Raw genomic sequence first — 26375 nt, forward strand, 5'->3', positions numbered from 1 at the left:
ACTGGGGACATACCATTAGTCTTTCAACTCCAAAAGCACAGATCTCTGCCATGGGAACTAAGAATGACCTTCCATTAGATGTCAGCAGCAGTAGGGCTCTTATCCCCTTTAGGCCTGCCATTAGAGGAAATCACCACTACACATAAAACTACATTGTGGCCAAGAAAGATGGAACAGGATGGCAGTAGGATGCATTAAAGTATGTCAGAAGTGTGGTATTTTTCCCCACATGATGTAAAAGCGAGACATTGTGGACAAGTGTATTCTCCATTTCTCCACAAAAACTCTCATGACTCTGGCTTTGAGTGCTCATTCATTTACTATCAGAATGCATCTATTCGTCAAGGCACTGCTTTGAGAGAGAACCATGAAGGTTTACATTTAGGGCAGTAAGAGAGCAGCAAAGGCTGATGTCTACTGTTCTTTTCCTTCTGAGATCCCTTTCTATTTGCCATAGGAAAAATGGCACAAAGACCATAACTAGTAATTCATTAAATCAGCAGCCAATCTAGCTAACTGGTCAGACATGTTTTCGGTCAGTGCACAAGGCATCGCTGCCTTCACTCTCAGAAAGATCAGAAGGAAGTCCCCTCTCTACAGACACAGATCCACACATGTTCACACTTATGGTACATGTACGTGGCCGATCAACCTGGTCAGGGTTGATCTCCCAAGGTTTGATTTCACATGCCTAGTGGAGATGCACAAAATTGAACTATTAGGGGTGAGCAGTCAACCCCGTACTCATTCTTGAGAAGCATAAGGGAGGCCAGCCAGATAAGTCAATCATAGATACACTGATTCTAGCTACACAATTGCCATAGCTTGAAATGTGTAACTACAATCGACTTTAAGGTCTAGTATAGCCCTGCCCTTACATCAGCGTGTTTCTTACCTTCAGGCTTTATGAAAAACCATTTTGTCTCATGGGTTTTACAGTAATGGCTAACAGCAACCTAACCATCAGGTGCAGCAGTTTGGCCGCATTAAATCTAATCTTCATTAGCCACATCTTCTTCATCACCCATGTATGATGGATTAGAAGAGCATTTCTTCTTACTCAGAGATCAGTTCTCTCAAGAGCATTACATACATTAGAGAATCAACTAGAAGATTCTTTATTATGAGCAAAGTTCCATAATAGGAAACAGCTTTGCTGCCACCCTGATTCCCACATTTCCTTCAGTGACACACAGTTGGATAGATGTGACTTTCAACATTGGTCTCAGAAGCTAGAACAGATTATATCCTTCATCAGTTATTCGCTCAGACAAGACATGGTGGTATGTAATTTACAACTTTGGCTGAGAGATATAGACACAGTATATCACAATGATGTACACGACATATTTAAAAACAATTATTTAGGACAGTTTTAGTTCTGGTCTAATTTGTGCTCTGAGTAAGCCAATGCTTTAAAGTTTGCTGTCTTCTCTCTCTTCAGTGAAACAGCTGAATTACCAGTATAAGTTAAGTGCTACAGTCACTTTCATTTCTCTAATTGCATGAATCTCTGCCATCCGCCCTGCACTGATGATTAATTACCATTTTAGTCAAGATGCTATAACTTGATTTACATAGCTATTTTGCCTAATTTTCTAATTTAGACCTTCAGGATAAGGAAAAGCAAAGGACATTCTAGGAGAGTCCTTTAAAGAGTAAAGAAATCACCCCCTCCACAGCCAGTGCAAAGACTATTTTAAAATGACAGACAATGCAACATGTTTCACCAGTAGGAAAGTGATCCTTTGACCTTAGTTTGCATTTCAAATGAAGCGAAAAGCAGCAGAAGAAATGGGAGTTTCTAAGGAAAAAGTTAAGGTACAGTATTGTAGATGTAAAAAAGACTACAGCCCATATGCATCAATAAGGGCTTGTTTGTCCTGATTTCTTTGAAGCCAAGCGGAGGATTTTTTGGTTTGAACACAGAGCTGAAGGAGAACTTTGATGTCCCTTTGTTCCAAAGACCGTAACTGTACTAAACCCAAAATGGTAACAGTAAAATGCCGCAATAGGGGGAAGTATGAGATGTAAAAAAGAGGTCCAGGTCACTGTGTTTAGTACAGAGCCAATGTAACTTTTCATAAGAGCAACCGTGTCTTGGATAAATTCCAGCTCACTTTTGAGCATATTATACACGTCCTTTCCTCAAATGCTGCATTGCTAGGAGTTATGCATTTCACGCCAGAGATAGATACGTTCAATGAGGGGTAAAGATTTCACTGTATAGTTCTATACCAGTGTGTTACCCTTACAAAAGGTGAAATGAATACTTCAATAAAAGGTTGCGAAAAATCACTAGCTTCACTGCAAACAGGATCCAGCCCCAAGTTTAAAAGACCAAGAAATGGAGCTTCCATCAATGCTGGTGAGAAATTATTCCATAGCCTAATACATCATGCTGTCATGAAGCTTCTCCCATTACTCAGCTGAGATTTGCCCTCTCTTCAATTTCATCCCATTACTTCTATTTACACACCATTGTATCACTCTAAATTCTTCCCAGCCTTGGTGTTTACTTCCTTCAGATATTTGTAGATTTATATCCCAACCACCCCATTTGTCATCTTTTAGCTAAACTACCCATATTCAGCTCTTTCGATCCTCTCTCATAAATCAATCCCTCTGCCCCTTGTTACTTTTTTTCCCAATCTCCTTCCCATTTGTCAATCTCTTGTAATGGGATGAGGAAGAATTGAATGCAATACTGTCAGTGTGGAGCTAGTACTGTAGAGACAGGATCTCTTACCTCATCAATATACAAGGTGATACCTTTGGACAGGCAGCCCAAGACTTCATTGGTCACAGAACAATGAACTGGTGCACTCATCATTTTCAACAATGGTCCCTTGCACACCTTCTGCTTCCCTGGTTTCTCCTCCTCATTATTTCCAACTATTTTTCCCCTACATGGCCAACTCCGGATTTCTTCCATTTTGAATCCCATTTTGATTGCTTTGGCCCATGCTCAACTCTCTGTAGACCCCCTTGTCTTAGAAAAGTCATGTCTTAAAAAAAGACCTATAGGGTAGGTCTACATGGCTGCTATTTCAAAATAACTTTGCGAGCATCTACACAATGTAACTGCCGTTTTGAAATAATTTTGAAATAGCAGCCGGCTTATTTCAAAATTGGCAAACCTCATTGTATGAGGAATAGTGACTATAGGTATTTTGAAATAGGGGCTGTGTAGACAGGGAATAGAGACTATTTCAAAATAAGCAATAGTGCATCCAACGGCTCTATTTCAAAATAGGCTCTATTGTGTGTAGACGCTCTAGTTCAAAAACGCTGAGCTTTATTCTGAAACACATATTGACCATTTCTACACAGGCCACTTCCTTCAGAAGTGGCATGCTGATACACAGAGCAAAAGATGCTAATGAGGCGTGAATGCAAATTCCCCACACCTCATTAGCATAACGTCACGTGATTTGGAGTCCAGAAGACTGTTCTTCCAGACTCCAAAATGCCATGTAGAAGCACAGCCCCAGGGGGGCTTCCCAAAGGAAGTCCTTCTTCCAGAGGCTCCTTCTTCCCAAAAATTTTCAGGAAGAAGGGGCCTCCGGAAGAAGGACTTCCTTCCGGAAGCCCCCCTGGGGCTGCGCTTCTACATGGCGTTTTGGAGTCCGGAAGAACGGTCTTCCAGACTCCAAATCACGTGACATTATGCTAAGGAGGCGTGGGGAATTTCCATCTTTCGCTCTGTGTATTAGCATGCCACTTCCAAAGGAAGTGGCCTGTGTAGAAACAGCCTTTGTGTGCAGCTACGCTATTTCAAAATAAGCTATTCAGGAAAATATCTTCCGGAACAGCTTATTTCAAAATAACACTGCTATGTAGACATAGCCCTGTTGTCCTACTATACTGCTCAAAGGCCTCACGTCACTATTCAGGAAAACTAAGAAAACCTCACTTTTGAATTCCTTTGCCACACCTTCCAATCATCTAGCACAGTGCTCCTTAAACTTTTTGAGATCATGGAACACCAAATAATAATATTTTTATACAGAACACATATGAAAATTTTCTTCAAAAAAATTGTTGTCAACATATACAGCAAAAATAAAGTGAAGTAATTTAATCAAGTATCATAGCAATGAAGAAGTAACATTTTATTTGGTTTTAATTACAGAAAAAATAGACCGTCAGTGTATGATAACAAAAAAGTGTCAGACGCTCGTGGCACACCTCCAAGTAGTTCACGATACACCGCTGTTCTGTGGAACAGAGCTCAAGAAACTCTGCTCTAGCAGATGCATTGATGGGATTTTTCTTAGCTCTGCCTCTCTTAACTAAGAGTTCCACTGACTTATGGTGGAAGCGGTTGAATTCAGGATTCCATCTGCACAATACGTAGTGTTACCACCATACACTAAACAGACTACTTCACCTGTAAAAGTACCCTTGATGGTCACAGAAAGTACAGCACCCAATGTAAGCAGATGTCATTTCTCCGACGCAGTTGTTTATGAAGCCATTGCTGTCCTTTCCAACCATATAAAAATCACATTGTAGATTTCCTTTAATCCAATGAGTGGAACAAATCAGAACTGAGCAGCCGGAGATTATCTTGGGGCTCAGTGTTCCCTGTAAACTGAGCATTTGGGTGGCCACCCAGGAGAGATTCAAATGACACCCAGCTTATTAGCAGAGCTCCCACAACCGCCAGCATGCATTTCTATTGGTGGGATACATCCACACCTCCCTCGGTGCAGATAACAAAATTTATTCTGCACATCTCCAGCAGGAACCCAGATGGGACCACTAATCAGCCACCATATGTTGAAATCCTCAGTTGATTTCACACAAGTGATATAGAGATGAAAAGTGAACTATTCCATTACTCTCGCCCAAGTCTCCTGGTCTCTCAGTACTTCTTCAAATTCCACATCATGGTCACCTCCCTCCTCAACAATACCTTAACTTTTTGTATTTTCCCACCCACAGGATTGCCAAAGAGAACAGCTATTTCCCCACATCCATTTAAAAATGTGGGCATTATTTGTTTCTAACACTAACTTTCATTATGCATTCTCCATCTAAAGCTATCTATAACAGCTGGTTACAGTGAAGTGGACAGCACTCCAGTAGGAGCCAGCCAGATAAACTCATTTCTTATTGGCCATTGAAGGGCTAGTCTGGTATTAAGGGCAAAAGATGTTAAGTTTATTCATTATTACAGAGTCCAGTGTTTGAATAGAGGACAACAAAGCAGAGGTCCATGACAATCATGGTAAACACCAATCCCAGTCAGGTTCTAGGCTTCTACATGGCGACGTTATGCTAGATCATGCTGGTGATCAGACTAGCTTATGGCTCTGAAGAAAAATGAAGTCGGCAGGTGAACAGAATGGGACCCACAGGGAGTAACTCAAATAACAGCCAAGAAAGGAGCAAGATCTGGCAGTTAGTTTGTGTTCTCTGTCATTTAAATTTACAGCAAGATAATTCCCAGGAGGAAAGTAAGTCTGGCTCCTTGCCAGAATCTCTATGTGCTGTGCCAGGAATGCAGGCTGCATATGGTCATTGCATAAATTGAAGATAAACCCACAGAATATGAGGCTTACATAGGTAGCTCCACATTATGAATTCTTGAAATGAAGGGAGGGAGTGAAGGCAGATGACAGTGATTGCTGGGCCTGATCACAATGGTGGACATCTGAATAGAAGTTATTAGCATTGACGTCTAAGAGAGCACAAACTATTTGCCAGTTAGCCGTGTGACAACTTCAGTACTTGTGTGGTTTCCTTTTTCATGGTTTTTTAAAAGCATTTTTCAAAAGCATTCCAAATTTTTAAGTAAAAGAGAAAGATGAAACCATTTGTGATGGGGTATACTGGGCCTGCACTGGAGAGGAAGGGATTAACGCAACAGACCCCATACTCAGCTTTCCCTACTTTCTATTGACTCTAGCCATTTGCCTGCACTTCCCTGCAGTGAAGGGGAGTCCCACTGACTCTGGCCATTGGGTTACATGACCCCAAGGCAGGATGCAACCCTACTGGCTGCACCAAGGGGCTATCATGCCCTCACCCCATCCCCAGGGTGATGGAGGTACTGACCCCCATAACATCCTCTAACCATTTATATAATTTCAGGTGGCTCTATAACATGACACATTGCAAATCTTAATCTCTACTCCATAGTACTGATGCTGATTCATTCATGGAGCTATAAAATTAACCTCCAGAAAAAAATTAAAATGCTACTAACCCAGTACTTGTCTGGCCTATCACAGAAGGGAAGTCAGGAATACTCACGTAATATACAGATAAATGGTTTTTTATATATATATATATAGATGTGGTGAGAAAACAGGAGTAGCCTGTGGCTTCCCACCGTAAAAGAGTTCTTAGCATACAAGCAAATTAGGGGAAATTCCTTCTCGAAGACTTCTCAAAGAAAGAGGCAGTACCATTCTTGCTAGGGACGGCAGACACCTCACAATAATACACAGTGGTCTATGACATCAAAGGAAGACAACAGCATTAAAAGAATCATCATTGACACTTTATTATCATTCATTCAATAAATCAATACTGAACCAACATGAACAACACATTTTCTGGGCCTAAAACCTGACTGACTTCAATCAAGGAAGGCTGAGCAGTCCAATCTCCCTCACAGTTGTCCTGTCATAATCATCTCATCAAGCTTTTCTGAAAAAGGAAGACTGGGTATAGATATCAATCTCAAGTCATCATTTCTTGCGAAACTTCTACTGGTAGTCTACATAAATAATAGCTGCAACCCCCCCTGCTGATGGGACATGAAGACAACAAATGATTAAGTACTTCTCGTGTGGCCATAACAACCCTGGGGACACTTTAAGCCACCTGTATACCACCGGGATTCTGCCTATGCCAGGGACTGGAACAGCCCTCTAGGATGAGTTAATTTATGGAGTATGCTCTAACTCCTGGTAGCCTTCCCAAGGCAACTCATGGCTTCCACTGAAGACCAGAATATCCACAGTGCTATGCCACTATGGCCATCTTGTCACGGGGCGTTCATCCTACACCCAAAAAGAAGGTGTTAAAAGCAGCCAAGAGAGGCTGTGCAGGAAGAGAGGCTACAAGGAGCAGCCAGTCAGGGTCCAGGGGGCTGACCTAAAAGGGGGCTGCAGGACACAGCAAGGATAATTGCTACAGGGAGCCCAAGGAGAGAGGACTCTGCTCCTAATGGACTGTAGGGAGGCAGCACCTTGGACAGAGCAGTTGCTGCCAAGGTCTGAGGGAGCTCCTGGCTGGCTGCTAGGAAATGCTGGCTGGAGACCCAAAGAAGAAAGTGCTGGGGCCACAGAGAAGTGGTCCAGGGAATTGAAGCAGCTTTGGTGAAGAAGTTAAGGAGAGGCAACAGAAGGCTGTTGGCAACAGTCTCTGGGCTGGGAACCTGAGTAGCGGGTAAGTCCAGGTCCTCTCCGCTCTCCCCCAACCACCCCTCCGGAAGTGGCTGGACTATTGGTCTGAGATACTTTCCCTGTGGAATGGAGAAAATATAGATGGTGACATGGCTGAAGGGCAGAGTCATGAAAAGGACACAGTGGTTCCTGCACTGCAAGTGAAGAAGACAGAGGGAGAGGCACCACCAGGAGAGGGCACACTGGCAGAGACAGCTAATCCCCCAGACAGACAGCAGGAGGCACCACTCCAGTGAGTGAATTCTGTCCCACATCCCCTCCTCCTGTGCCTTGCTTACCCCCTACACCGCGGACCAGTCACACACAGCTCTGTGGTGCAAGAATTCGCACTTGGGCTGTCGCAGGCCCATTATGTTGCCAGAACACTACACAGAGGTCAGGGCTGGGACCAGAAATGACCTTTGATCTGTAATACCTAATGGACCCTGGCTGACAGTGAGAAGCTGTGCCTTACTGCAAGCTGTGCAAGATAGACAGGAGTTTGCTTCAAAGAATGTTTTACAGCTACACCCCTTAGAACAGTTCTCATGTCAGGAAACAGCCATGTGTTCCAGATTAATTTCTTTATATTTTTGTGTTCCCATAATAAACTGCTTAATCTCACGGAGAATAAACTAGGTATTTTCTCAAGATGCCAGCATTCTCCCTGCACCGTGCCCAAACCTAACCAGAATGGTCTGTCTATTCCTTTCCTAAACACAGGGGTAAGGGATAGTGATGCAAAGAGTATATAGAAGTAATAACAACATAATTCCAGAAACAAAACTATTCCATTGTCAAAGAGTCTCCACCTTAGACACATGGATTGTAACTAACTCAATTATAAACTCAAGCATCTTACATCCGCTGAGAAAAACTTCTAAACGTGCTTAGCCACATGTGACCTTTCGAGGGTAATGCACAACATAGGACTAAATAGCTATCAAGCAATCCTGGTTCCAAGAGCCGGTGTTACACTGGGGCTTGTTCCACTCTCTTCTGTGAGTTTAGACTATTAAGCAAGCAGATGGCTTCACCTCAGCAGACAGGTACAGAACACTGCCACTGCTGCCCCTAAACCATTATACCATGGAAGCAGAGTAAGAGAAAAGTTTATTTAATTAAAGCTAATCTGTTAGATTGGCTGAGGAAGAGATTGTATAGCTGGGGCAGGAGAGCGGCAGGGCTGAGCTAACTAAAGAATAACACATGGTATGTTTTTAAATGTATAACATGTGATGCTCGTCTCTCAGTCTGGCGCTAAGGAGCCTGTGGTCTGGCAACAGTAAGAATTTCTGCTTTTTATTTCTTAAATCATCAAAAGCATTAGAACTGAAACCCCCACATAATATTCTGAAGGGAAGGACATAAAATCTGACTTTACATACCATATACCAAATTTGTCACTGTTCTCATCAAATTTTGTGCTCCAACTCAATTTCCACATAATTAAAACAATACTGGTGCTTTCAAAAGAAAATGAAGAAAAAGAATGGTGCCATGCCAAAGCCGGCAATAAGAGCCACTGGCACCAAAACAGCCAAAGTGCAGAGCTTAATTCCCTACTTAATAAGACAATTGAAGAAGAGTATTTGGCTACGGCGCTCTGCAAGTACCAGCACAGAGTGCTGGTATCTCCAAAGGCATGAGGATCTGACAGCTTTATCGCAAAGCATCTGTCATGAGCAGATGCCAGCAACACCTGAGAAAAGTGAAAACTAAACTAGGTTAACGTAGCTTTGATACACTAGGAGATCTGCATTGTCCAGGGTGCTTAACTCTGGAGGTTTAAAGGGACAGTTTAAGTGTTGTATTCCTTTACCCAGACATTTAGGATATGTCTATACAAAAGCCTTATTCCAAAATAAGCTATTCCAGAAGAGCTGTTTCAGAATAACATCTGTCAAAATAACATTGCTATACACAAAATGCATTTCAAAATAGCACTTAGCTATTTTGAAATACATCTACACATGTAAAGTCTATTTTGAAATAGAGCCATTGAACACATTATGGCTTATTTCAAAATAGGCACTCTTCCCTGTCTTAACAGCACTTATTTCGAAATAGCTATTTCAAAATAGATGCTATTCTTGTAGTATGAGGTTTACCAATTTCAAACTAAACCAACTATTACTTAGAAATTATTTCAAAATAGCAGTTGTGCAGACCTACCCATATATGTACACTGAAGAGTCAGTATTTAAAAAATGCTCCATTAATAACTCAGCCTAAGGCACAATATCACCATTGTGTACTAAAGTGTTTTGAACCATTAGTATAACAGTTTTATAAGGATACCACTGTAGGCGCTATTTTTGCCATATTATGACTGATGCTTTGAGAGCCGCGGGTGAAATGAATTGTAAGTGCTAAGTATTTCTCATCTGGAGGTCCCAGAGCATAGTATCTCTCATTTTCAAATGAGGTAAGTCTCAAACATTTTCCCCGACCAAGCTTCACACTATTTCAGAACTGAACCAAGTGGAGAGAAAAAGACAAGATAACCACAGTGATAAGAACTAATTAGTCATTTCATTACTTGCCTCCAAGACAGGGCACTCTGCAGTTTTGTGACCTAAAAATGCCACTGGTGACCTTAAAACTCATGCTCAAGGGTGCTTAGAAATATGTAACCTCCAGGGAAAGAGGAAGGAACATCTGATGCCTAAATTCCATTAGCTCAGATTAGATGGTGAAATAGGAGAGACGGAAAGGTGTGACATTTTAAAGCAATCAGCCTATAAAACAGCACCTGCAGCACTGCACTTTGTTTGAACCTCTGCACCGACGGTTCAGCAGTCCAGCCTGCACAGTAAGTTTCACAACTGTTCTGAGGGATGGGTAGTTTAGTACACCCAGAAGGTATGCTGTTTGGCTAACAGAAAGCAGCCTTCATCTCAGCACCTAATATGTAACAAAAGAAAAAGAACGCCCTGTATTCATTACAAGGCCACTAAACTGCAGCCACCTCAAGGGTGACAGCCAATCACACACAATACACTAGGTAGGAGGGGGAACTACTGACAGACAACCAAGATAAACTGCTTTCATACAGTATCATCAACCTGAAGGTCTCGTTCTAATGATCCACACATATCGAACCACAAAGAACTAAAGTTTAACCTCCCTTCGATGGATTGAGGGCAGGCCTCTATGATGCCGCTGGGTCCATTTGGTCCAGGAGGGTGTACAAGTGAAAACAAGGAAAAGAGGAAGCCACATGGGATTTGGCCATTTTATCCTGTCCCCTGGCAGTTCTCATTCAAAGAGATTTTTGGAGAACATGCTCATTGGACTGAAATACAGATTTCACATAAGAACAGCCATACTGGGTCAGACCAAAGGTCCATCTAGCTCAATAGCCTGTCTTCCGACAGAGGCCAATGCCTGATGCCCCAGAGGGAGTGAACAGAACAGGTAATCACCAAAGCGATCCCTCTCCTGACATCCATTTCCAACCTTTGACAAACAGAAGGTAAGGACACCATTCCTACCCATCCTGGCTAATAGACATTGATGGACCTAACCTTAATTTATCTAGTTCTTTTTTGAACCTTGTTAAAATCTTGGTCTTCACAGCCACCTCTGGCCAGGAGCTCCACAGAACTACTATGTGCTATGTGACAAAAACTTCCTTTTGTTAGTTTTAAACCTGATATCCATTCATTTCATTCGGTGACCCCTACTTCTTTAGCCATTTACATTTACATCCTAAGCACACAAGTCTGAGTAAAGATGGGAGGAAAGGGATGCCTGTTGGAAAAGCCATCCAATCTTCTGTGCTTCTTCATCCATCATCTGAAAAGAGGAAGGTACAGGTAACTAATCTTGAGCAGCATGCTACTATTTCATGATGACTGTACTTGTCCCTTCTGGCTGCTAACGTTCCCTCCCTTCATTACAATCTTTCTTCCACAACCAGTCAAATCCTCCAGGAATCGGCACCCTCCATCTCCCTATCACCACAAAACGTCCACTGGCTCCAACATGGGAATTCTGGTCCTGCAATGAGAGGCACTGAATGTATCAGAATGTTGGAATCCCATATTCTAAAACTTATCTGACACTGTCACACCTCTAGGTACTAGAAGTAAATGTACAAGTGTCAAGAATTTTTCTTTGACTAGAAATTGCAATCAGAATACTCTCCATGGAAGCAAGTGGTGCCTTTAGTTGCACATGAAGGAGTGGAACCAGATGTATACAAAGGTCCTCTTTTACTCTCTTTTCTTGAAAAATCTCATTCACATATAGAAATGCAAGACTAATATATTCATTATAGCCATGGCATAACTTGGAGAGCAGGGGGGCATTGCCCCCACTCAACTTGCAAGCACAGGGCAGCCACAAAATGTGCGCCCCCTCAACACACACATACCCACCAATATAGAAGTCAAACCATGATTATGATCATGGCTCTGATTCAGCTAAGCACTTCACATGTCCAGCTTCATGCAATGTTAATGCTCAATGTACATAATACAGAAATATTCAGGAATACAGCAGAGAGGAGAACGGAAGTTCTGTTTGATGAAGGATTTTGAGATGTGGCTATGTTCCAAATCAGAAGAGAAAAAAAAAAAACCCTTTAGAAAATCCCCATAAAAGGCAGGGAGGGATGCATTTTTCTTCGATCAAAACTTCATTTTTATTTTCACTTTATCATTTGGCACTCTAGTACAAAGGGAAAACATTCAGAATGAAAACAGTCTCTTCAGAACAATATAACATTTTATTCTGTTCTGTTTTTTAAAACTTCCTGGGATTTTTTTTCCTACCCATTTTCTTTCAAAATCAAATTCTGTCAGCCTCACACAGAATTCATAAAGCGTTTTGATTTTGCTAGATGTGGAACTGCATATTGCAACATAACACGGTTCTGCCAAAATTCCTCCAGCCAGCATTAATCAAGAAATAGCAAAGCCGTGGTTCACAAAGCAAAATAATTAGCTTGACCACTGTGTACATGGGGATGGGATGGAGTCACCCCCTCAGCAAAGGGTCCTTTCCAATGCCTACATACCACTTACTTCCTATTGTGAGTGGAGAACTAGGGTGAATTTTTCCCATATACAAAAAAGAAATACATAATGGCATAAACTATCCTCCAAACTACTATACATTAGGTGAAAGCCTATTGTCCCATCAATACTCCTGAGGACTTGCCTAGGAGCAGTGACAGGGAACCGGAGCCTCCTCAGGATCTAATCACATGACTAAAAGCTCCAGGAGTACAGTAGCACAAGCACACCATGTGGTTGAACACAGCTCAGAAGAGTTTACTTTTGAACGTTAATTCAATGGAATTCGTACCATCTCGGCAGTGAAGATGAGACATTTACTCTAAACCTTGACACCTGGATCACAGACTTCAAAACCTAAACGTACTGTCACTACCTGGATGCATACAATGTATCAAACAGAAGATCCTCATGTCTATTTGAAAAAAATTGACTGATGGGCTTTCAGTCTGTCATCAGAGCAGAGTGACCTCAATTTTTTGAGAAATAAAGTCAAAATCTATTTCTATCTTCAGAGATTCAAGGTTTATTTATTGTCAGACTTCTCCCTTGTCCTTGGGAAGCATTCTAAAAATGATATCAAAGACTGAAAACCATGGGATCATATTCACATCCACCTTTGACCCAGAGCGCCTATAGCTTTCACCAACTCTTCAGATTGTTCTGAATGTCTCAGTGCAGATTTAGGAATTAAATAAAAGCTACTATTAAACCCATTGTGCAGACTTTTTTTGTTTTTAAAAGGCCATACTGACTTGATTTTTGCAGTTTTCTACTGCTTCACGGTCTTTACAGTCTCGTTTCCTCACCAGTACCTTTCTCCCCCATATACCCAAATATTACATTATTCTCTTTGAAATATCTCTGTAGCATCTAAAGGAAAAAGATGCCCAGTGCAGATACTGATTGATTCTTTCTTAGCCGTTGAGATGTGCTTATATAGCAAGTGTACACAAATCTCATATTTTGCATTATAAAGTATGTACTTTTTTAAAACTCAAACATAATGAATGTGCTTAAATATTAGACCTTGCTGTTATTTAGTAAATCAAGGTACCTGTAAAGCTTCCATTGGCATAACATTAATTCATGATGACACATAAAACAAATTCGTCACTCTCGTTATATTGTGGCCTGATTTATGTTGGAATTGGAAAAAATAAAAATCACAAGCACAAAATTATGTTGACAAGAGGGACATGCTCTTTGAGGCCTGAGATTTTTTTAAAGCACCTAAATTATGGGAAAGAAGGGTGGGAGAAAACATCTTTGAAAATGAATAACACACTGGCTTTACACATGCACCCTTTCCAGTTATTAATGTCAAGCATGATAAAGATACTAGAAAATCATTACTATTCATAGCCACTAACAGCCATTAAATTTCAATCAATTCAACTTAACATAAGTGTACTTCAGTGGCCCTTACAGTTCCTCATAGATGTGGCTCAAAAAGTCCTGTCTGACTTATTGCATTGTCCACCACACAAAGAGGCATTGCTAAGGACTGCTCTGAAAAGGACCTATCTTGGTCTTTAGAACTGATGCTCTTTTAACACTGCAGTAATCAACAGATTTTTCTTTTAATAAGGACTGATAAAAGGGGGCTCTAATAGGACCCTACAGATCAATATAAGGGAGAGAGAATAAACTAGTTTTAGCTAAAGATACTTCTTTTCATGAAATTGATAAAAAGGGACTGGGTATTTAAAGTGTTTTTCAGTTCACAGTTAAAACTTCATCAAACTACTTAAAATCATTCGATACACAATAAAGCTGGAATTGCTAGACAACTTTTGGATCATCCACTCACAATATAATTTGACAGCCTTGCTCTGCATGCTGGGGGTAAGAAATAAAGTGTTATTTAACTTTCAGTAAATGAGCATTCAAAACTGTGACGGGGATAATTATGAAGTACAAAGGTAAAATGTTACAGCATCATATTGGGAACTTCCAAACTTCCCTCCTACTGTTTGTTCAGCTGTGTGGTTCATAGCATTCTTAAAATGGAAATTATTCTGCCAACGTTCAAGAAATCAGAGTAATGAGTAATAACTGCAGCCGCCAGCTGAACAGATCTCTGAATTCATACAGGTTTTAGTCAGCTGCACAGCAACACGGTAAAGGCACGTTACTCTGGAAAGGCTTCACTGGGCTCACATTATTTATTTGTGTGTAGCACAGACTTGGAGTTTTAAAATTCCATATTCCACAGAGGAAAGAATTGTTTTTATTTTTTTCTGAGTAGGAACCCAGTATTAACCAATGGAATTCACCCTGTAGGATAGACAATTCTTTGAAAAGACCAGGGGGAAGTTTAAATCACAGGAGTGTATTCCTATAATGAATGCAATCACTGAAGTCTATAAAGCTCAGGTACAATCCCAGATACCTGGTAATTTATAATACAATTATGGTATACCTAGCGACACCTTGCCTTACAACTTTTAACCTATCCTGTACGCACAGAACTACGGCAACACTCCAAAGCATTATAACTTACACTAATACTACTGAAATGTTTCGGATCACTCTGCAGAACATTATAATTTTCCTCCCTTTAGGTTCTGCACTTTAGTATTTCACTCTGGCTATGCCTAGACTGCAGGCTTTTTTTGACAGAGTATGCATCCATACTGGAGACATCTAGGAAGAGATTTGCCGCTCGCAAGCATTAGGTCAACATCCTTGTACACCTCGTTCCATGAGGAAGAAGGGATGTCTCGACGGGGGCGGGGGGAGGGGGTTCTGACATTTGACCCAGTGTAGATGGCCCAAATGTTGGAAAGGTCTCTCCCAACAGAACTGTCAGCACATGATACTCAAATTGCACCACAGAGTTTACGTATCTTTTGCTGACAGTTCCCCACAGTCTGGACACAGCCTCGGACTAGTAAGTTACAGTGATGCCCTCTGAGAATCAAGGGATAACGAAGTATCTCTAACCCATGTGCACCATGTGCATTTATCTTTCTACACTCGCAAGCTGCAGCAACAGAATGAATGTAAGAACATGCCTTGCTAAATTCTCTCCCCTCACTACCGCCACCACTGCCCCACATGACAGGCTCAAAAAAAGCCATAGTTCAACAGATTCCACAAAGGTAAATCGCTGCATGGAACGTCAGCAAAACTTAATCATGTTGGAAGCCAGATATAATTAGAGCTTTTTCATTGAAGCTGGGAGAAAAGAAGAGCTTTAGCTATGTCACCTGAGATGGTCTAGATACTGAAACTATTTGTACGTTAACAAGAACATTTGCATCACAAAGCACTCTAGGCTAGGGCAGCACAGTAGTAAAGCAGATGTGTAATGAACAAAGATCATGGCACCAAAACAATCAAGGTTATAAATAACTACTAGTAATCTGCAATCATTTAACTTTGTGTTTAATTACCAGATAGCAAACATGTTTCCTTCTAGCAAAGGTAAATAATTTCCAGAACACACACACTAATTTATTTAACTATGCAAGCTACACAGTCAAGAATCTGAAACTCACAAAAGTAACAACAAAGAGAAAGAAGTGATCAGAGTTGGATTTACAACTAAGTCCCATGTATATAATACACTTTTCTCTGGAACAGAATTACTAATGCAGACATTTCAACTGTATCTACTGTAAGTACTACAGTTACACAATCCCACACACAAGAGACAAGGGGGTAGAGGCTAAAGAAAAAAAAAGTTCAATCTAGCGCTAATGAATAAAAAGTTCCTTTCATTTCACTGTTGTTTTTGGTTCATTAAATTTTCCACAGATTTGCAGAGAAGAAAACGTGATCAATAAACCTTGACAAAAGTGAACGTGTGAAAAAGGCAAGAGAAAGGCACAGGAAGATAAAAGTGATATCCCGATCACAGATTTCAGAGGCAGATGACCAGAGCTTTGGGCTGCTGAATAATCTGAATAGACCATCATTTCTTTACAGCCTTTCACTTTCTTTTCCCTGACTGTTGGAACTCTTCATTCAATACAATAGTAAATGCACTAAAACTTTTTTTCTTATGCTAATGGCTAAAATCGGGTACTCACAGTTAAAACACACTTCCCACCAACTTGTTTTCTTAAAAAAAAAAAAAAAATTAACCTATTCAAGTTAAACCAAAATGTCAAAGACAGCTTAAAGCTTACTCTTGCGATTGCACAAAATTGAAGTTTTTATCTCCTACAGCTACAGAAAGAAAAGTCGTGATTTAAGAGAAAGCTGTTAAGCTCCTTTCGAATGAGAAGAAATGCTTAGAAGGCAGAAGAAATAAAATAATAATAAATTGTGGAACTTAATTTTTCAATTTTATTCTTTCTGGATATTTGCAATATACCTAAAGGAAACAGTCTCAAAAAAGGCTCAAGACTCAAAAAAAATCAGTTTATTTAGTCATCTAAAGCCCATGCTTGTGGACAACAAGGCTCCCACTGATTGCCATCCAGCTTTGAATAAGACTGAGACTATGGCCCTTATTTTCAAAAACACCCACTGTCCAGTTGGACATCATCTCGGGTCTGATTTTCAGTGGTACTGAGGAACAGTAAATCCTATTGAACTTCTCGCTTCATTAGACTTCTTAAAATCTGGTCTGACATGTTTTAAACTGGACACCCAGAATTAGAGGAGACATACAAATAGCAGCTGAAACGATTTCCCTCTCCCACATCAAGCTATATTCAAAGTCTCCAAGATACAATTTTGTACTATACATATATCAGATTTCTCAGCAGATTTCAGAAAGGAACATATTCAGAGCTCTTGATCAGTTGTTTACATGACTTAGTACTATGTCTCTTATTTGATAGTTCACACATACTTTTACACATGTACTGTATGCAAGTATTGCTGCTTCCCAAAACAGCGTCTTCTTATATAGGCAATCATTCATGCTGGTTTTACTTTATTGTATATCCCTCATAATTATTAAATATCTCTTGCTAACTATTTTAAGGTGGCATTGAGAATGGAGCAGAAGTAGCTATAAGCCACTGAACACTGCTCAATGTTTGCTACAAGTTCTCCAAATGTAGAATTCTTTAAAATGAACAGGTACATAAAGCAGTTGTGCAGTTTTCAAACAATGTTTGGGATCTTCTCCCACCAGTAGAAATGCTGACTACTGAATGAGCTGCCTGAACAGTGAGTGGGAAGTACAAATATCACATTTCTGTGGAGCCCTGGAGCAATGGTTTGGAGTGGCAACTAATTAGTTTGATGCTCTAGTCCCATCCAGTGTTCCAAAGTAGCCTCTTTTCAAAACTCACTGGCTCAGAATCCTCAACCAGATTATGAAGTGGACTCTTTGTGGCAAAGCAATGGATAGGTGTTTGCTGCACAAATAAATATAGATTTTGGCGACTGTTTACTGAATCCACTGTCGGCACTAATCTGCACTTGGAAACTTCAACTTGTGAACAGAGCACTTCTCAGAGTACAAAAAGCATGGCGTATTTGTGTATCTTTCAGATTGCGGTACAAACAACTGGCTTACAGTACACCACCCAAAACAGGGGAAGGCAACTGGATTTCTACTTTAAAGAAAAGAATTGAAATAAGTCTATTGATGTTCTTTTGATGCACTTCGTTGGCCCAAGCCAATAAAGCAAGTGTTTGAAAGCTGCTTTAAAAACACTAGTCTTTATAAAATCCAAGTAAAATATTAGGATCAGAAAAAAAATTAATCATTTTGAAATCATGGAATGTATCCCACACATAATTCCGAAACCATATAGTATTTCTTTCTGCATGGTGATATTAACATGGACTGTAAGGAAAAGACCCCATGTAGGCTTCAGGTAATCAGAATAAGCAAACAACCAAACTATACCAATCTTTTATGGCAAAAGTTTAAATTGGTTTGAAAATCTCATCCAAAAATGGATCATTTATATAAAAAAACACTATTTTTTAAATTTAAGGTGACACCATGAAAATCTAGATTATGCACTGGAAAGATAGGGTCAAGTATAATCTGAAGTAGCTTCAACTTCGATTTATCAAAGAAAATTTGGACCCATTTCTCTAATTGTTTCCTTCAATTAATGAGCTAATACAAACAATATTTGCCCATCCCTTTGAAACATGGAAAAAAGATGTTGAAAGGAAGTTGGAAACAATCCACAAGAATTCTTTTTCTTTGAAGACCAGCAGTTCTGAGGTGTTCTTCAAAGTCACATACTTAAGGCAATAACAACATTCAAGATCAAGTGAATCTTACCACACCTTTTTTTAACGATTAGCTCTTTCGCAAACATGCAAGACAACGCTCAATAGACAAGGATCTATAGTTTAATAGTTTGACTTTACCTGATCTTGAATTTTCTGGTATTCTGGATAGGTCATCTGATCAAAGTGTGACAAGCTTCAAAAACTGAATTGCTCTAAAAAACACCCCATTGATTTTAATTCGTGCTTTGAAAATGTCAGATTTTGAATTACATGTATTATGCCATTTTTTAACAAACCTAAAGTTTGACAGGTGTTAAAATTTCTTAACAAAATGCAAATTACTACATCCACGTCTTAGAAAACTTGAACCAAACCAATTCAATCAGGGAATCTGCTATAGACAATAATTACCATGCACTTGAAACAGTCAAGTAGCATAAATGATAATTTATCAGGATTTCCAAGTAAACATAAAACGTAGACAAAATTCCCTGGTTTTCTCCTAGGAAAGTTATATAAATTAGTTTTATTAGCCTAAAAATATCTTTTTTTTAAAAAACAGAAGGTAGCTAGAACAAACAGATCAAATCAGTAAGTCTTATAACAAATCAGTCTAGTCCACATCTGTATATTTTGGATTTCTTGGTTTATTTACTTTACTTTTTTGGCACTAACTCCACAGGGCATGCCAATACAATATTTGTTTAAATGCTATTTCATGCAGCATGCTCGTGAAACGTTTACTTTCAAATTCTTGTACATCCCAAGAGCCTCAGTTGCAAAAAAAAAAAAAAAAGTTTTACAACTGCCCCTTTTGTCTAAAGATTTTAAGATATAACTAGACATAAACTTCCCCAGGGGCTGGGGGCTGCTGGGGAGTGGCGCAATAAAAATATTTGTTTCAATGGGTGTAAAGGTAGCTGTATGCTTAATTGTAGAAATACAGAGAAATATAAACAGATTAGACGTACGTACGTTAGAGAGAGGGCGGTGGTAGTAATTCCATCGTTAAGACTACCTTCAGTTATATACAACTGATTTTATATGTGTGCATACACATGCCCATATACCTACATCCACATGTGCACACACACATATGCAAAGAAATACGTAGATAATATCCTTTAAAAATTGACTTGCTCACTAGTCAAGGGTTAGTTTCTGTCTTAATGGACCACTAAGAGTGTATCGCCCTTCCATCACCAGTGTGGTAAAAGATGGTTGAACAGATTTGGGTGGGGTACCTGTACACTCTCCAATTATGCAATGTTAGACTGTGTGTGCACCCACGCGCTCGACGAAACAGTGCTAGCCCTCCTATAAAAAAGCCGTGGGATAGATACTTCATCTTGGCCCACAAAAACTTTCTGACTCATCCAACTTTCCAAGCTGGTGATCAGGTAGAGTGTACAACTGGAGAACCCTTGAACTGGCCTGGCACTCTAGTCCTGCCTGGACACACAGCTTATGCCTGGGGAAAGGGAAAGTCCCAGCCTTTACTGCAGGTAAACGATCGACTCTTTTATTTATTGAAAAATCACTCTCATCTCCCGGGCTGGAAAAGTCAGGTTTCCTAGGAAATGACAGCAATTACTTGAGGCAGAAAAGGAATCTAGATCAGCCGATCCCCCCACTATTGTTTTAAAGCCACCGAGTCCGGGGGGGGGGGGGGCGCTGAGCCCTCTAAACCCTTAATAGGATTGGCGCCCAGCTCTCCCCAAGCCGCTCCTCATCACACAGGGATCAAGTTGCAGCGGTGGATTTTTGAAATTCCTCAGCAAATAGACTTGTTGAAAGATTGCTCCTCCCGCGGGGGGAGAGAGAAACACGCGTGGGGGGCCGCTCAAAACACGGGATCCACTCTCGGGTCGCTTCCCGGGGAGCACGGCGCGGGGGCGGGGGGCAGGCGAGGCAGGTCCCCCCACCCGGGCGCCGCCCTGCAGAGAAGTTGCAGGCAAGTGACTCGCTCGAGCACCGCTCCCCACGGCGGCCGGCGGAGACCCCTGTGACAACTGCGCCCAGCCGGCGGCGCTGCACCCCACACCTGGGAGGGGGCACCCCCGCGTCAGACGCCTGCAGCAACGCCAGCCGCGGACGGAGGACGGGGGAGCTCCCCGCTCTCCGGCTGCAGGAGCCCATCTGGCGGAGAGGGGTGGGGAGAAGGACGGAGACATTCGCGCCCCCCCGCAGGCTGGAGAGTGCGGCGCGATCAGCCCCTGGAAAGGAGGGGTCGGGGAAAGGCCGGCCGGGCTCGCCCGCGGCACCGGCAGGGCAGGGCGGGGGTTCTCCCCGCGCAAGGCGCCACCGCTCTGCTCCGTTTCAGGCGCGGCGGCCCCTGGCGGCTCCGGCCCCCGCGTGCTCCGTCCTGCCTGCCCAGCGCGGGGGGGGCGGGGAGCGAGCCGGGAAGCGCGCCACGCTCCGCAGCCTTCCCCCCGCCACCGCCTCGGCGCCACGCTCCGGCTCCGCGGTCTCCAGCGCCCGCGGGCCCGCGCCGCTCGCTGCCGGCAAAGCGCAGCGCCGAGCACTGGGGCCCCCTCCCTCCCCCGGCGCGCGAGCCGGCGCAGCTCAGGGCCGCGTCTCCCCGCGCTTCCCAGCCGCCCCCCCCCCCGAGAAGAGTAGCGCGACCCACAAGAAACTTTACCCCCAGAGAGAAGGCGGGAAGTTTTCAGCGCGCCAGCGGCCGCTCCGGAGCAGGGCTGCGCGGTCAGCCCCCCATCCTCAGCTTGGGGGGGCCTGGGAGGGACTTTCCAGGCGTCCTTCCCTGGTGTGCCTTTCTCTAAACGCGGCTGCTGCGGCCGCCGCCACCGCCAGGCCCGGCTGCAGCTTGGCTCCTTCCCCTTCTCCCGCCGGGGAGGCTCATGGATGAGCGCTTGGAGGAGGGAGAGAGTTTAAAAAAGTCTGGGGAGCCCCGGTTGCTGCTGCTGCTGCGTTCCTGCGCTCCTGCCATCCATCATCCCGGCGCAGGACACCGCCACACACACACGTAGGCACACACTGAAGTTTGGGGGAGGAGAGAGGAGCTTTTGTCTTTCAAGCGCCGACACGAGAAGAAAGTTAGAGAAAGAAGGGGGTGGGGGGGGGACTTCTCTCCCCCCCGGTTTCCACTGAATTGGGGTTTGTTAACTCAAGTCAGATGATCTCCAGAGTCAAAATCCAGTCCCGGATCTGTTTTCACTCTAATCCGTCTCCTCCTCTCCTCCCCCAGTGAATTGAACCATTTGCTGCTCCAGATGGGCTGGGCCTTTCTCACAGACTGGAGAAGAGCAGAGCACACCAGCGGGGGTGGGGGGAGTGGAGGGGGTAGTAAGTAGCATTCTCTGCAAGAAACCTGTCAGGTTCCCTTGCGCTGGGCAGGTTGATTGCCTGGCTCCTGGCCCATCGGTGGGGTTTGTGATGAGATAGGCCGTGCCATGCATACCTGGTTTTAGCAGCCGCATGTCCATCCCAGGCAGCCGGTTAGCTGAGCTGGCACATTGTATCCAGTCTGAACTCTCTCTCATGCTCCCTGGGAGTTTTTTGCAACCACATGGAAATAATCTAAAACAAAACAAACAAAACACCCCTAATTTCTTTGGCAAAGCACCGGTGGGTTTGGGTGAAGTCACTTCTCAGCAGCTTGGATGCATGGGCTAAGTTAGACTGATGGCTAAGTGGGCTCTGGCTTTGCAATAACATTTATTTTTAACTTCGTGTATGTGGAACTCGGTTGACATGTTAAGTTTGTGTTACTTCTGAGACTCCAAACTGGGCTTTAAAACAACCCACTGGTATCTTCTATGGGAACAGTGGTGGAACACAGCAGCTGGCTTTTAAGTCTATGTCATACGAAAAAATCCTGCAGCTAAATAAGTAAAATGCTATCTCACAAATGCTCCAAACTCTCTAAGGCTCCCTGTGAGGGGAGGGGTTCTCTTTATGCAGCTCATTGCTTTTGTTTCAAATACAATAGCAAGCAAACACAGTATTACAAGTCATCTAAATGGGATCGCCCCATTCCCTCAAGGCCTGATCCGCAGCCCATTGAAGATGCTACCTGACTTTAATGGGTTTGCATGAGGCTCTACAATGCTTAACTTTTTTAAGGAACAATGATGCATCACTTTTTGTAACAGACATTTTGGATGGACACTATTTGACAAAGTTAGGAAACTGATGGGATCGGACAGTTTCCAGCCCATACAGCAAGACACAAACAATGGAGTCTCTGCTGTCCTGTTTTATACTGTATAGGGGTTTGATCCAATTGTTATTGATGTTCATGGGAAAAGCACCCACCAACTTCAATGGAAGTTGGATCACGCCTTAAGAGAGAGATTCTCTGCAGGTGTAAATTATCTGTATACAACTTGCCCCTAAGTGTCTGCAAACAGATGTAGATTTCAGAAAAGTCTTTAGCAGGTTAAGTAAAGAACTCACTATGGATTTTCCCTAGGACTTATTAACTAACCTTTCCCTTTAAGCATGCAGTTCTTTTAATCCTCATATGTTTTTGAGACTTTGATAGCAGGGGAAGTATGGGGGACAAAATGCATATTGATCTGTTTGAGAAGTATTACTATCAGTGAGAAATGCAGCTGTTTTAACTTACGATATCATCAATCTGGACTCCCTTGTGCAATAAGCTTTGATTTCTTTGGCTATGTGGTATACTGCAAGTTTATAAAACCCCCACAGCCAGATGCAGGATGGCACCACACAGAATCTGGCTACAGTCAGAGTCTATGGCTACACCAGAGAGTTTTGTAGACAGAACCTCAGTTTTGTTGACAAAATTGGTGGAGTGTCGAAACACAAAATATGTTTTGTTGACAGTATGTCGACAAAAGTCAACACTTTCACCGACAACCTTCTGCCTCTCCCACATGAGGAAGAGTTTCTTTGTCGACAGATTCTGTAGACAAAAAAAAGCCATGTAGATGCTCGGTGGTAGGGGGGCCAAGTCTTCTGTCAACAAACAGGGCTTCTGGTTCACTGGGCAGCCCTGTTTGCTAATCTTGCAGTCCAGCGTTCTGACAGAGAGGCTACGCAGTCAAGCCACTCTCTGTCGACAGAGCAGATCACTCTTTTGATCCTCTTTAGTGTGTGGCCACACTTTGTCAACAGACATTTTGTCAGAAAATCTCTTCTGACAAAAATGTCTTTCAACAGATGCTTCTAGTGTAATCATAGCCAGAGTGTCTGACCCTGAAAAGATTATGCTCAGGCCACATCTACGCTAAGGAGAAAAAAATTGATTTAAAACACACAACACCAGCTAGGAAGATTGTGTAGCTGGAATCGGCCTGTCTTAAATCAACTTTTGCCACTGTCCCCACAGCAGGTCAATGGAAAAACCTCTCCCCTACTGCTCACAACTGCGAGGAGTACTGGGGTCAACGGCAGTGCCCTGGTTATTCAATTTAGCACAGTCCCACTAAGTGCACTAAATCAAATCCCTGAAGATTCACCGCCAGCACGTCAATCTTTCAATAAGTATAGGTGTGTCTTCAGTGTTGTAAATCCTCCTCCTGTTTCATCTTTTTCTTTGCTGCTAGCATAAGGCTACGACAGGATAAAGGGGGCTTTACTGGCATGGCCCTATGCTACCGCAGCCGTCAGCTGCAGTTTCAGTCCCCTGGGCTGTTCTAATTTATGCCAGTGATTAGCTCTGCACAGCGTCTCCAGGTGCGGAAGAGTGCAACACTGAGCTTTATGTCACCTTGGCAAACCCTTCTGCCTTGTGTTGCATGCAGTCCAGCCAGACCTGCATCTCCTTCACAGTTCTAAGCACCTCTAAAAATCAAGCTACTTATCTGGATGGTCCAACTTTAGGCCTTTGAGACTGTGTCTACACTAGCACTCCCCTTTCGAAAGGGGGATCCTAATGAGATGCTTTGGGATATGCTAATGAGGCACTGCAATGAATATGCAGCGCCTCATTAGCATAATGGCAGCCGCAGCACTTCAAAAATACCATTTTTGATCACCTGCAGCTCATCTACACGTGGTCCTTTTCAAAAGACCCCACACACTTTGAAATCCCCTTATTCCTATTTGGTCATAGGAACAAGGGGATTTCAAAGGCTGCGTAGACGAGCCACGTGCAATCAAAAGCAGCACTTTTGAAGTGACTATGCAGCACCTTATTAGCACATCCTGAAGTGTCTCATTAGCATCCCCTTTTTGAAAGGGGGACGTGCTAGTGTAGACATAGCCTGAGTGTAAAAGTTTTGGCCTTAGCCTTTGGATGTTAGTAAAAGACTAAAAGTAAAAGTGACACTAGTGGAAAAACTCAGGTGGAGTCAACTTATTTGTACTCGAATAGTAACAGAGAGGTAGCTGAGTCAGTCTGTATTCTAACCAAACAAACAAGCTGTCTTGTCGCACCTTAAAGACTAATGAAGTAATATATTAGGCGATGAGCTTTTGTGGGGCAGAAGTAGGTCTTCCCCACAAAAGGTCATCACCTAATAAATTATTATTATAAGGACTGCTTGTTTGTTTTATTTGTGCCCAAGTATTTCAAATCTGACACCATGGCTGTGCATCATCACATCCCGTCATCGCATTACTGAGTTCCTAATGAGGTGAACAATTATGGGCAACAAATAGTTTGGCCAATGCTCAACTCTGCCTCCAACTGAAGAGATCTACTAAAGGTCACTTGACAGAGACTGAATTTTTTATTTCAATTGGGGCAGAGTCTATTATGTCAAGAGCAAACATTGCCTCTTCTCTCATTAGTTCCCAATGTTCCCAATTAGTTCCTTACCTTGGAATGAAATTGTTAAACTTCAAATCATATCAGAAGATACAATTTGTTTCCTAGACCATAAGAATGGCTACACTGGGTCAGACCAAAGGGCCACCTAGCTCAGAATCTTTCAACAGTGGTCAATGCAAGTGCCCCAGAAGGAATGAAAAGAACAGGGAATCATCAAGTGATCCATCCCCTGCTGCCTGTTGCCAGCTTCTGGCAAACAGAGGCTAGGGACACCATTCCTGCCAGCCCGGCTAATAGCCATGGTTGGACCTATTGTCCATTAATGTATCTAGCTCTTCCTTGAATCCTGTAGTAATCTAGGCTCCCACAACATGCTCTGACAAGAAGTTCCATGGGTTTATTGTGTGTTGGGTGAATAAATGTTTCCTTGTGTTTGTTTTTAAACCTGCTGCCTATTAATTTCATTTGGTGACTCTTAGCTCTTGTCTTATGAGGAGTAAATAACTGTTCTTTATTCACTTTCTCCACACCAGTCGTATTTTATAGCACTCAATTATATCCCCCCTTAGTCATCTCTTTTCCGAGATGAAAAGCCCCAGTCTTATTAATCTTAGACAGAGACATTTCATACCCCTAATCATTTGTGTTGCCCTTTCCTGAATTTTCCAATTTCAATTTCTTTCTGAGATGAGGTGACCACATCTGCACATAAGTATCCAAGATGTGGGTGTACAATGGATTTATATAGAGTCAATATGATATTTTCTGTCTTATTATCTACCCCTTTCTTAATGATTCCCAGCATTGTTTGCTTTTTTGACTGCTTCTGCACACTGAGTGAATGCTTTCTGAGAACTATCCATGGTGACTCCACAATCTCTTTCGTGAGTGATAACATAACTTAGACTGCTTCATTTTATATGAACAGCTGGATTATATTTTCCAATATGCAGTACTTCGCATTTATCAGCAGTGGATTGCATGTGCCATTTTGTTGCCCAGTCACCCAGTTTTGTGAGATTCTTTTATAATTCTTTGCAATCTTCTTGGGGCTTAACTATTTTGAGTAGTTCTGTATCATCT

General features: G+C 42.3%; 1 protein-coding gene across 2 annotated transcripts in view; it reads right to left on the minus strand.

The window, feature by feature from the left end:
• GLI2 (GLI family zinc finger 2) overlaps positions 1 to 21501 on the minus strand; it is a 275040-nt gene extending 253539 nt beyond the window's left edge. Inside the window, exon 1 of one of the 2 annotated variants that reach the window (XM_075001297.1) lies at positions 21231 to 21501. The gene's annotated coding sequence lies outside the window, so the exon portion shown is untranslated. Of the gene's footprint in view, positions 1 to 21218 lie in introns of both variants that reach the window. The other variant, XM_075001298.1, reaches the window with a different exon arrangement.
• Between the last annotated feature and the right edge of the window lie 4874 nt (positions 21502 to 26375).

This window comes from Carettochelys insculpta, chromosome 8 (assembly GCF_033958435.1).
Source record: "Carettochelys insculpta isolate YL-2023 chromosome 8, ASM3395843v1, whole genome shotgun sequence".
Lineage (NCBI taxonomy): Eukaryota > Metazoa > Chordata > Testudines > Carettochelyidae > Carettochelys > Carettochelys insculpta.